Source organism: Dromiciops gliroides, chromosome 4 (assembly GCF_019393635.1).
Source record: "Dromiciops gliroides isolate mDroGli1 chromosome 4, mDroGli1.pri, whole genome shotgun sequence".
NCBI classification, from domain to species: domain Eukaryota; kingdom Metazoa; phylum Chordata; class Mammalia; order Microbiotheria; family Microbiotheriidae; genus Dromiciops; species Dromiciops gliroides.
The window spans coordinates 475,078,726-475,086,221 of NC_057864.1; positions in this window are offsets into that span (position 1 = coordinate 475,078,726).

Sequence of the window (7,496 nt, forward strand, 5' to 3'; positions counted from 1 at the left end):
CAAGGGGGGGGAAGGGCAGGAAAGAAAGAAAGAGAAAAAGAGACAGAAAAAGAGAGAAGCAAAAAAGAAAGACAAAGAAAAAGCAAGATAAAAAGGGAAAAAGAAATAGGAAAAGAAAGAAAAAATGAGAGAGAGAGAAAGGAAGGGGAGAGGGAGAAAGAAATAAAGAGATAAAGAAAAAGCAATGAAAAGAGAAAAAGAGAGGGAGTAAGAGAGAAAAGGGAAAGAGAGAAAGTGAAAGAAAGCAAAGGAGTGAAAGAATGAAAGAGAAAAATAAGGGAGTAAGAGAGATACAAAAAAGAAAAGAAAGAGAAAAAAGAAAGAAGCAGAAAAAAGACAAAGAGAGAGAGATGAAAAGAGAAAACGAAATAGGAAAAGAATGAGGGAGAGAGAAAAGGAGAGAGGGAGAAAGAAATAAAAAAGAGATAAAGAAAAAGCAATGAAGAGAGAAAAGAGGGAGTGAGAGATAGAGAGAGAAAAGGGAAAGAGAGGGAAAGAAAACAAAGGAGCAAAAGAATGAAAGAGAAAAAGTAAGGGAGTAAGAGAGAAAGAAAAAGAGAAAAGAAAAAGGACACTAAGTAGTTTGAAGAGCCATCCAGGGCAAGAGGGATTATTAGACTTTTCTGCTTGGCCCCAGAGGACAGAACTGGGACCTCCTGAGGACAAGTTGCAAAGAGGAGAATGGAGCCTCTAGTTAGGAAATGCTTCCTAAAGATGGGCACCCCTTCCCGACAGCCATGGAATGGTCTGTCTTCAGAGGCTGTGGGCTCCCCTTCAAGCATTCAAGCAAAAGCCAGGGGCCCATTTGGCAGGGAAGTTTGGGAAGGCCATTCTTGGTTCAGGTATGGTTGGTTCTGCCCAGCTGGACCAGAGCCCTCGGCTCTCCCAGTCCCCTCCCAAAGTCTGCCTGTTTCTTGTGTGGCTTCTCCAAAGAACAGTGGAAAGTGTCAGGGACTCATCAGTTCCAGCATGTTTTCTGCAGGCCTCTTTGTGGGAGCAAAAACCCTGGAAACAAAATGCGCTTCCCTTAATGGGAGGGGGCGGTGCAAAACAAAGTTCAGCACATGAATAATGGAATATGATTTCGACACAGTCAACAAGTGTTGATCAAGCTTTGTCTGGTGCCAAGCCCTGTGCTAGGAGCTGATAATACAAAGACAACAATGAAGCTGGGGTTGCCCTACAGGAGGAAACAGCGTGTGCACACATAATACAGAATCTATACCAAGGCCTTTCATGGGCCCAAGCTCTGGGAGGGATGGCTGAAACCAGGAAAGATCTCAGGTTGGCCATTGTGTCTGAGCTGATCTTTGTATGGGGCACTCTAAGAGGCAGAGACAACGAAGGACTGAATTCCAGGCATGGGGATCAGCCGATGCAAAGGCCTGGAGAAGAACTCAGAGAAAAGTGAGAAGATGTAAGAAATGATACAGGGGCAGCTAGGTGGCACAGTGGATAGAGCATCGGCCCTGGATTCAAGAGTACCTGAGTTCAAATCCGGCCTCAGACACTTGACACTTACTAGCTGTGTGACCCTGGGCAAGTCACTTAACCCTCATTGCCCCAGGGGGGAAAAAGTGATACAGAGTGAAGAAAACAGAACCCCCTAAGAACAAAATACACAATGATCACATCAATGTAAATAAAGAATGAGAAAAGAAAAAGTGTGCTGCATGGCCCCTGAGGGCCCTAGTGGAAGTGTCTGGTACACAGTAGGAGCTTGACGCATGTTTATTGACCACTGGAGAACTGATAAGCAAAAATGCCTTTCTCTTCAGTAGAAAAGTCAGAGCTAGGGGTGTGGAATGTGGTATGCATGCAGTCTGACTGGGTCATTGTGTGAGTTAACTTTGTGTAAATGAATAGCTGTGGGGGCTAAGAAGGGTGTTTGGGGAAAATATCTTGAGTAGAAAAGTAAAAGGCAACAGAACCGCACAACAAATGCAAGAAAAACAAAGAAAGAAAGAGAAAAGGAAAGAGGAAGAAAGAAGCAGCAAAAAGAAAGACAGAAACAAGGAAAGAAAAAGGAAGGAAGGAAGAAGGAAGGAAAGAAAGTGGGAAGGAAGAAAGAAAAGAAAAAAGAAAGAAAGAAAAAGCAGGAGAAAGAAAGACAGAAACAAGGAAAGAAAAAGGAAGGAAGAAAAGAAAAAACAAAGGAAGAAAGAGAAAGAAAAAGGAGAAAGAAAGACAGAAACAAAGAAAGAAAAAGGAAGGAAGGAAGGAAGAAAAGAAAGAATAAAGGAAGAAAGAAAAAGAAAGAAAGAAGCAGGAGAAAGAAAGACAGAAACAAGGAAAGAAAAAGGAAGGAAGAACGAAGCAAAGAAAGAAAGAAAGAAGGAAGAAAGAAAAGAAAGAAGAAAGGAAGAAAGAAAGGAAGGAAGGAAGGAAGGAAGGAAGGAAGGAAGGAAGGAAGGAAGGAAGGAAGGAAGAAAATTCCTTGAACAGCTGGTGGTGGACCCATAGCCTCCTCTTAGCGCTGGCTCCAATTTTCCTTCTCTGGGCCTCAGTTTCCTCTTTTGTAAAACCACATTAAACAGTGGGGAGAGGGTCATATTTGCAGCCAGAGGCTTGGATTTTAAAGCCACTTGTGCCACTTACTATCTGTGAGACCTGGGATGAGTCACTTCCTCTGCTTGGCCTCAGTTTCCCCCTCTATAAAAAGAAGGATTTGGACCAAGAGACTCTTTCCTGGTTATGCTATAACTGGGTGGCCTCCCAAGCCCCTTTGAGCTCTCACCTTCTCCCATTCTGTGAAGTTAATTATTGTCAATGGCCGCCTCCTGCCCATTGCCATCGCCCCCTCCATTTTGACCAAGGCCTTGCATGTTTCATTTCATTGTTTCAACAAATATTTACTGAGGGCTGGCTGGGTGGGAGGCACGATGTGAGGGGAGGAACTTTGTCCTTGCTCTTTCTGGCCTTCCTCAAAACGATGACCTTGGCTGACTTTGGTTTTCATGCCTCCCACCTCCCTCGCTTGTCTCTGGGTGTTTTCCTGCCCTGCTCTAGCTCCTGGATTGACCTCTTGTTCCCAGATGCCCTCTGTCTGCCCATGCAACAACTGTAGAGTTCAAAGGAAACACAGCCAGGCTAGGCCTGGAGTCAGAAGACCTGGGTTTGAATCCTATTCCCTATGTGGCCCTGGGCAAATTACTTAACTTCTCCAAACTGCAAATGAGGGAATTGGATTAGAAAATTTATGAAGTTTCTTCCAGTTGTAAATCTATGGTTCTTTTTAAAAAATGGCATAGTTGTCAGACTTGGCCTCAGGGGCAGGAAGGCAACTAAGTGGTGCAGTGGATAGAGTGCTGACTTGGAGTTAGGAAGACCTAAATCCAATCTGGCCTCAGACACTTCCTAGCTGTGTGACCCTGGACAAGTCACCTAACCCTGTTTGCCTCAGTTTCCTTATCTGTAAAATGAACTAGGGAAGGAAAAGACAAACCACTCCAGTATCTCTTCCAAGAAAAACCAAACCCAAATGGGGTCACGGAGAGTCAAAAATGACTGAAACTACTCAACAACAACCACAAGGTCAGGAAGACCGGGGTTCAGCTGCTGCCTCTGATACATGCTGGCTGTATGTGCAAATCACTTACTCAAATACTGCAAGTTGTATGAGAGTTACTGATCCACTTGCAGAGGTGGAGAGAGCTTCTACCCTAGAACTTCTCCACACACAGGTAGAGACCTTCCTCAATTATGCACAATAATATACTGTGAAACCTTACTGAAGGTGCAGCAATACATGACAAGACATTTCAATAGCACCATCAGGTCCCCAAAGCACTTTCCTCAGGTAATGAATGTATCATCATCCCTCAGTTTCCTTTTCTGTAAAACAATAGGGTTGACCTGGGAGACATCTGATGCAAATTATAGCTCTAATTCCAAGATCCATTTTACAGATGAGAAAACTGAGGTTAAGTGGACAAGTGCCTTTGTCTATGGGCAGAGGAGACTAAAGCCTCAAGGGTGGCAACCATTGCTAGTCCCTGTCCTTTGTCTGCCCTTGAGGTCTGTCCTGGGTTCATTGCTCTAGAGTTGCCTGTCTCCTCAGTAAGGAAATGAGGTTCCCAAATCCTCCAATTCCCTGCCCCCCTCAGATTCCTGAGGGACAATTTGACTTTTAGTTTTGTCTAGTAGGTAGTTGGCAATATAGGATTGTAGCTCAGGAGAGAGGCTAGGGCTGGATTTAGACAAATGGTCATCAGCATAGAGAAGATAATTATAGCCATAGGAGCTGATGAGATGAGAGAGGGCAAAAGAGCAGAGAAGTCCCAGGATACAATCTTGGAGTACAGAGCTGGGGGGCAAAGAAGATTGAAGAATGGTCAGACATGATATCAAGTTCAAATTGGCCCCTCTTTGCATCTTCTACCATAGCTCCTGGGTCTCTTCTCTGGGGCTAACCAGCTCGGTAAGTGACTAGACCTTTGGGGTTCTAGGTCCAGCACTTCATCCATTTTACCACTATCAGAGATTGGATTAAGGAAGGACCATAATGTCAAGGGGTTCTAGATAAGGTAAAGGGGAAAAGATGGTGCTCTTGGGGTGGATGGGTTTGATTTACTTTCCAGTGAAGCAGGAGGTTCCTAGCTGAAAAGGTGGGAGGATAGGAGTTATGGGAGGCTTGAAGAGAGGAAAGTGAGTTTGGAACAGATTCTGTGGTTGGTGAGACAGAGATCTATTCAGGGAGGAGTAAAAGAATTGTCGTGCCATGACGAGTGCCCAATTGATATTAGAGAACACAAAGTCACAGAGGATCCAGTCAGCTTGGTTGGATGACTTCCTCTACCTAGCATCATAGGAGTAGGAGATGAGGAAGCGGGGAGGGGTTGTCAAAGTGTGGGCACCACAGGCATTCAGGGTGGAGGATTGTGTAGCGTTTAGCTGGTTCAACAGATGCTCAAGATTGTGAAGAGTATAGCCTGATCAGGGGCCTGATGAGTGGATGGTTTGTGTGCTACCATGAAGATGAATGACAGATTTAGAAGGAAAAAGACACAGGGGGAGATTGTCATTGGATAAAGCAATTTCAGAGTTCTTGGTCCTGGAAGTGGACACTTGTGTTGATGGCAAGACCCAGGTTTGGCCGTTCCCATGTGGGGCTGAGGTAGAGTAGAGGAATAGGCCATGGGTGTTGAGTTGGGTGGGCATGAGCAGTCAGGGTTGCCAAATAGGCTTTATTATTTGACAGAAGTTGAGACAGTAAGGAGTCAGGGTGGGATTTTGTTAACCATTAAGGACTGATTCCAGGCAGAGTATCCCACAAAGGGCAGAGGAGACTTGCATAATCAGTATGAGTAGGTGGCTACACATTAGTAAATAAGCATCACACAAGAGAAGTAGTGTAAAAGATGTCACATGATGGGATAGAGGGATAACCAATGGACAGCCTGTGCGTTCCATTCATATCCTTGCAAAGCCAAGAGCTTTAGAGCAGAGGTGTTAAAGACACAGTCTGCCGGGGCACATGGTCGACAACATTCCAAAGAGACCCAACCCTGGGGCAGCTAGGTGGCACAGTGGATAGAGCACTGACCCTGGATTCAGGAGGACCTGAGTTCAAATCTGACCTCAGATACTTACTAGCTGTGTGACCCTGGGCAAGTCACTTAACCCCAATTGCCTCACCAAAAAACCACAACAAAAACAAACAAACAAAAACCAACCAAACAAAACCAAAGAGGCCAAACCCGGTTAAAATGTAATTGGGAAATATTTAACAAAATAAATTAAAATACAACCAAAAATGGGTAATGTTGCATTTTAAAACTAAGTAGGGGCAGCTAGGTGACGCAGTGGATAAAGCACTGGCCTTGGATTCGGGACGACCTGAGTTCAAATCCAGCTCAGACACTTGACACTTAACTAGCTGTGTGACCCTGGGCAAGTCAATTAACCCTCACTGCCCTGCCCTGCCAAAACAAAACAAAACAAAACAAAACAAAACAAAAAACCCTAAGTCAATATGTGGCCCAAGGGAATCCTGATGTGTGGATTCATAGCCCCTGCTTCTAGTTGAGTTGGACTCCATTGCTCTAGAGGAAGGCTCTCAGCAATTTGGTGGACCCCCATGGTGGATTTATGTGCAGACACAGGTAAGAATGACACAGAGCAAGACTACCAGATAGATAGGGTGCAACATGCATGGCTAGAGTACTCTTGGCTGCTAGGTGGCACCATAGTGGACAGAGTACAGGCCTTGGCATTAGGAAGACTCACTCTGAATTAAAATCCATCCTTTATGCTGTGTGACCCTGGACAAGTCACTTCACCTTATTTGCCTCGGTTTCCTCTGGCAACTACTCCAGTATCTCTGCCAAGAAAATCCCAACAGGGTCACAAAGAGTCAGGCATGATTGAAATGACACAACAGAGTACCCTGATCAATGATCATAGATCATGGTTTCCAGCTTTGGAATTGGAATGGACCTCAGAGGCCATCTTGAGCCATCCTTCCTTTTTTTTTTTTTCTTTTTGCGGGGCAATTGGGGTTAAGTGACTTGCCCAGGGTCACACAGCTAGTAAGTGTCAAGTGTCTGAGGTCGGATTTGAACTCAGGTACTCCTGAATCCAGGGCTGGTGCTTTATCCACTGTGCCACCTAGCCGCCCCTTGAGCCATCCTTTCAAATTACAGTTGAGGCATGGAGACCAAGAGAGATCACACATGTGGCAAAAAGCCAACCTGGGATTTAAACCCATGCTCTCTGAATCCAAATCCATCATGCTTTCTTTCCATTGTGCTAGATCCATCAGAGTTTAAAAATATGGCGACCCATTGTGGGGGCACATTTCTTCTCTTTCTCTTCCTGTATTAAATCTTTTTTTTTTTTTTTTTGGCAGGGCAATGAGGGTTAAGTGACTTGCCCAGGGTCACACAGCTAGTTAAGTGTCAAGTGTCTGAGACTGGATTTGAACTCAGGTCCTCCTGAATCCAAAGCCATTGCTTTATCCACTGTGCCACCTAGCTGCCCCTCTGTATTAAATCTTAAGACCCTTATAACCATGCCATGTTTTAATGATAAAAATAACAACAACAACAATAGCTAGCAATTATATAGTATACTTTACAGATAAGGAAACTGAAGCAGAGACTAAGTGACTTGCCCAGGGTCACACAGCAAGTAATTTTTGAGACTGAATTTGAACTCGGGTTTTCCTGCACTCTTATCTATACCACCAACTGCCTCTATCAAAAGGGTCTTAAGGAGCCTAGTCTGGGGAGGGAGATACTCTGAACTGGGAGAAGGAGACCTGGGTTCTGACTCACTGTGTGACCTTGGGCAAGTCACTTCCCTAAGGTCTGAGCTTCCATTTTGCCAACTCAAAGACACAACAGCTGGGCTAGCTGATATAGTCTCTTCCTACTGTAGAGAGCTAGGATCGGATGCAAAGTTCCCCCTTTTTCCAGGGGCATCTTCGAAAGGTGGTTGAGAACTAACTGCAGGTGTGAGTCTGGGCGTATTTGGGGGTTCTGTCGTCTCTAGCT